We start from the raw sequence: 6,189 nt of genomic DNA on the forward strand, positions 1-6,189 counted from the left end.
TCTTTCAGTGTTTGGACGAATCACTTAATGTTTATCTTGATAAATGTCTAGATATAATTTCTACTTTGGATTGTTTTAGCATTGCACATATATCTAGACATGACAACTGGAAAGCAAATGAGTTGGCACAACAAGCATCTGGATATCATGTTGATCGTGGCATGTTTCATATCTCTCAAAGACCGATGTCTTGTCTTGCCAATATGGGAGAGGCCGAACCTGAACACACTGATTCGGCCATTAACAAAAAATCTAGTGCAGGTGATAATTCCGACTGGAGAAAGCCCATTGTTGATTACTTGTGCAATCCGAGTGAAAGGGTGGACAGCGCTGTTCGGCGTATGGCTTTTAAGTATACAATGAGAGATGATGGTCTTTATCGCCGAACAGTCGATGATGTTCTTCTAAAGTGTTTGGATGAGGACCAGGCAAGAGTTGCTATGGGGGAAGTACATGAAGGTATTTGTGGCACTCACCAGTTGGCTCCCAAGATGAAATGGTTATTGTGATGTGCTGGGTTTTATTGGCCGACTATGATTAATGATTGCTTCAGATATTATAAAGGATGTGAAGCTTGTCAAAAGTTTGGTGATATTCAATTGGCTCCTGCTGCTATGTTACATCCTATTATCAAACCATGGCCTTTCAGAGGTTGGGGTTTAGATTTCATTGGACAAATCCACCCGTCTTCTTCAAAAGGGCATCGGTTCGTATTGGTGGCAACTGATTATTTCACTAAATGGTCTGAAGCAGTACCTCTCAAGAACATGACACATACGGAGGTAATTCAATTCATAACCGAGCACATTATTCATAGATTCGGTATTCCTCAAACGTTAACTACGGATCAAGGTTCATCTTTCATGTCACACCAAGTTAGAGAGTTTGCCGAATCTTATAACATAAAGTTGCTCAATTCCTCTCCGTATTATGCCCAAGCTAATGGACAAGCTGAGTCTAGCAATAAAATTTTAATCAAGCTCATCAAGAAGAGGATTGAGGATAATCCGAGGAGATGGCATGAGTTGTTGTCTGAAGCTTTGTGGGCACATAGAATTTCAAGGCATGGTGCTACCAAGGTGACTCCATATGAGCTTGTATATGGCCAAGAGGCTGTTTTACCAGTGGAAGTAAATCTGAATGCTTTGAGAATAGCCAAACAAAATGATTTATCGGCAGTAGACTTCTATAACTTGATGATGGACAATATTGATGAAGTTGCCGATAAACGTTTGGTTGCTTTGAAGTCCATAGAGAGAGACAAATTGAGGGTTGCAAGAGCTTACAATAAGAAAGTTAAGTTGAAGAATTTTCAAGTTGGTGATCTCGTCTGGAAGGTGATTCTGCCGATTGGTTCAAGAGATAGGAAATTCGGGAAGTGGTCTCCGAGTTGGGAAGGTCCTTTTAGAATTACAAGGGTTGTTCCCGGAAATTCATATTTGGTGGAATCAATACAAGGGGCATTGTTACCCCGAGCTCTCAACGGGAAATATTTGAAGAAGTACCACCCGAGTGTGTGGCAGGAAGCCTGAGTAGGCAATGGCCGATATATGACTATCGCCCTTAGCACAAACGTGGCCGATACATAATTATCGCCCTGAGGAAAATAAATGGCCGATGGAGTGTTGACATCGTCCTTAGAACAAACATGGTGCAAATTATTTTTCGGCATGCAAGCTTTGCCGAAAAACAGGGGGGCATGTGTTGACACCTGATTTTGGCACAATGCAGAATGCAATGGAGATGGCCTCGAATCGGAAAACATTCAACACGAAAGTTTTTCGTCTCGTCAAAACGGTCAACTTTGCTTTTGGGCACATTTTCATTCGAGGTCGTTTACTGCCTCAAAGACCTTGCCGGGGAAAGCTTGCCGCATGAACAGTAACCTTGCCGGGGAAAGCTTGCCGCCATGAACAGTAACCTTGCCGGGGAAAGCTTGCCGCCATAAACAGTAACCTTGCCGGGGGAGAGCTTGCCGCCGTGAACAGTAACCTTGCCGGGAGAGCTTGCCGCCGTGATCAGTAACCTTGCCGGGAAAGCTTGCCGCCGTGAACAGTAGAAATTGTCGAGGCCAATCCGACCAGATGCTGAAGATGGGCTCAAATACTTATCTAGATGGCTTCGGATGAAAAAGTGTTCAACACGGGAGTTGTTCGTAACATCGAAACGGTCAACTTTGCTTTTGGAGTCATCATCATCCGATGTAGTATCTGACCTGCAGAGACGCTGCAAGAGTCGAACGGTCCGGTCAGCTACATGAACGAGTCCGACTCGAAATTAGAGATGACCCCGTGGAGTATTCAAGATGGCCTCGAATCGGAAAACGTTCAACACGAAAGTTTTTTGTATCGTCGAAACGGTCAAGATTGCTTTTGGGCTCGTTTCCATCTGAGATCGTTTACCACCACAAAAAAGACCCGCAAGGTACAGTCAGTTTAAACCGAACAGTTTTGGAAAGTTCGGACAAAACCAGTCCGAATTTGACTAGGGTTTTGGACGTGAATTGATGTAATTTTCTTGTAAAGAAAGCCTAGATGAATCCTTTTCTTGTACGGAAGTCCAGCCGCCTCTTATATATGTTGGGGGTGACGGCCGATTGAAACAACACACAATCGAACAAATCAATATACTACTTTTTCATGTCTACGTTTTATCTTTCCACCGTTTTTCTCTCTCGTTCTTCGCTGTTCTTCGTGTTTGAGAGCTGCGAATCCCGAGGCTCTAGGGGCGAGCGAATCGACCTAGGGCAGCCCATAGCCGCCGCAATCCCTGACGGGGTCCCTCCCGGGTGCGCGGGGTTTCGGGTCTGCAAAAGCGCCCGCCGACTGTCTTGCGTATCGCGCTGTCGGTCGGGTCTCCTTCGACGTGAGCTGCGGTGCATCACCCCCGGCGTCGAGGGTACACGTGACGTGTTCGTGTGTCAACACATGTGTAAATCTGTCTTACACCCGTTGTATATGAACGTTAGAATCTATCACACCCGATCATCACGTGGTGCTTCTAAACAACGAATTGTCGTAACGGCGCACAGTTAGGGGGAACACTTTCTTGAAATTATTATGAGGGATCATCTTATTTACTACCGTCGCTCTAAGCAAACAAGATGCAAAAACATGATAAACATCACATGCAATCAAATAATAGTGACATGATATGGCCAATATCATATAGCTCCTTTGATCTCCATCTTGGGGCTCCATGATCATCTTGTCACCGGCATGACACCATGATCTCCATCATCATGATCTCCATCATCGTGTCTCCATGAAGTTGCTCGCCAACTATTACTTCTACTACTATAGCTAACGGTTTAGCAATAAAGTAAAGTAATTACATGGCGTTAAATCATTGACACGCAGGTCATACAATAATTAAGACAACTCCTATGGCTCCTGCCGGTTGTCATACTCATCAACATGCAAGTCATGATTCCTATTACAAGAACATGATCTCATACATCACAATATATCATTCATCACAACTTTTGGCCATATCACATCACAAGACAATTGCTTCAAAAACAAGTTAGACGTCCTCTAATTGTTGTTGCATCTTTTACGTGGTTGCAATAGGGTTCTAGCAAGAACGTTTTCTTACCTACGAAAAAGCCACAACGTGATTTGTCAACTTCTATTTACCCTTCATAAGGACCCTTTTCATCGAATCCGCTCCAACTAAAGTGGGAGAGACAGACACCCGCTAGCCACCTTATGCAACTAGTGCATGTCAGTCGGTGGAACCTGTCTCACATAAGCGTACGTGTAAGGTCGGTCCGGGCCGCTTCATCCCACAATACCGCTGAAGCAAAATAAGACTAGTAGCGGCAAGAAAGTTAACAACATCTACGCCAACAACAAATTGTGTTCTACTCGTGCAAAGAGAACTACGCATAAACCTGGCTCTGATACCACTGTTGGGGAATGTTGCAGAAAATAAAATTTTCCTACGGTTTCACCAAGATCCATCTATGAGTTCATCTAGCAACGAGTGATAGGAGTGCATCTACATACATTTGTAGATCACGAGCGGAAGCGTTCAAGAGAACGGGGTTGAGGGAGTCGTACTCGTCGTGATCCAAATCACCGATGACCGAGTGCCGAACGGTTGGCACCTCCGCGTTCAACACACGTACGGTTGGGGAAGACGTCTCCTCCTTCTTGATCCAGCAAGGGGGAAGGAGAGGTTGATGGAGATCCAGCAGCACGATGGCGTGGTGGTGGATGCAGCAGGGATCCCGGCAGGGCTTCGCCAACCTCTACGGAGGAGGAGGAGAAGGAGGTGGTGGAGTGGGAGAGGGAGGCGCCGGGGGCATCGGTGCGGCTGCCCTCCCTCCCCCTCTTTATATAGGCCCCCAAGGGAGGGGGGGCGCCGGCCCTGGAGATGGGATCTCCCAAGGGGGGGCGGCGGCCAATGGGTGGAGTGCCCCCCAAGGCAAGTGGAGGCGCCCCCTCCCCTAGGGTTCCCAACCCTAGGCGCAGGGGGGCCCAAGGGGGGGCGCACCAGCCCACCAGGGGCTGGTTCCCCTCCCCACTTCTTCCCATGGGGCCCTTCGGGATAGACGGCCCCACCCGATGGACCCCCGGGACCCTTCCGGTGGTCCCGATACAATACCGGTGACCCCCGAAACTTTCCCGATGGCCGAAACTCGACTTCCCATATATAATTCTTCACCTCCGGACCATTCCGGAACTCCCCGTGACATCCGGGATCTCATCCGGGACTCTGAACAACTTTTGGGTTACTGCATACTCATATCTCTACAACCCTTGCGTCACTCGATGAGACACGTGGACATGACCGAGACGGCTCTCCGGCCAATAACCAACAGCGGGATCTGGATACCCATGTTGGCTCCCACATGCCCCTCGATGATCTCATCGGATGAACCACGATGTCGAGGATTCAAGCAACCCCGTATACAATTCCCTTTGTCAATCAGTACGTTACTTGCCCGAGATTCGATCGTCGGTATCCCAATACCTCGTTCAATCTCGTTACCGACAAGTCACATTACTCGTACCGTAATGCATGATCCCGTGACCAAACACTTGGTCACTTTGAGCTCATTATGATGATGCATTACCGAGTGGGCCCAGAGATACCTCTCCGTCATACGGAGTGACAAATCCCAGTCTCGATCCGTGTCAACCCAACAGACACTTTCGGAGATACCCGTAGTATACCTTTATAGTCACCCAGTTACGTTGTGACGTTTGGTACACCCAAAGCACTCCTACGGTATCCGGGAGTTACACGATCTCATGTTCTAAGGAAAAGATACTTGACATTGGAAAAGCTCTAGCAAACGAACTACACTATCTTGTGCTATGCTTAGGATTGGGTCTTGTCCATCACATCATTCTCCTAATGATGTGATCTCGTTATCAATAACATCCAATGTCCATAGTCAGGAAACCATGACTATCTGTTGATCAACGAGCTAGTCAACTAGAGGCTCACTAGGGACATGTTGTGGTCTATGTATTCACACGTGTATTACGATGTCCGGATAATACAATTATAGCATGAATAAAAGACAATTATCATGAAGAAGGAAATATAATAATAATCCTTTTATTATTGCCTCTAGGGCATATTTCCAACAGGTTGCCCCTCTTACTGGGAAATGTCTCCTAGTGCTTCCACTGAGCCCTGGTAGCTTGCTACTGCTCCGGAACACTTGGGCTAGCCAACATGTGTCCTTCTTTGTTCCTGTGTTTATCCCTTCAGGGAAATGTCACACGGTGTCTACCAGAGTCCTGCTAGCCTGCTACAGCCCGGAATCTCCGGAGTCCTATTAGCCCAGCTGCTACAGCCCGGATTCACTCGCTGATGACCGACACATTCGTTGCTGGGTCATGTATGCCTGTCCCTGTAAGTTAGTGCCACTTTGGGTTCACGACTAGCCATGTCATCCCGGGATCCTTGTCATATGGATGCTAGCGACACTATCATATACGTGTTCCAAAAGGCGCAAACGGTCCCAGGCCTGTTAAGGCGACACCCGTGGGGATACCGTCCGTGAGGCCGCAAAGTGATATGAGGTGTTACATGCTAGATTGGTGTGGCATTGAGTCGGGGTCCTGACAGAGTTGGTATCAGAGCCTGACTGCCTATAGGATTACCAAGCCAAACTGTTCAAAGTTGAGTCTAGAAATTCTTTAGTTATATAAGGGAATTGATTGTGGG

Source organism: Triticum dicoccoides, chromosome 7B, assembly GCF_002162155.2.
Source record: "Triticum dicoccoides isolate Atlit2015 ecotype Zavitan chromosome 7B, WEW_v2.0, whole genome shotgun sequence".
In the NCBI taxonomy this organism is placed as follows: domain Eukaryota; kingdom Viridiplantae; phylum Streptophyta; class Magnoliopsida; order Poales; family Poaceae; genus Triticum; species Triticum dicoccoides.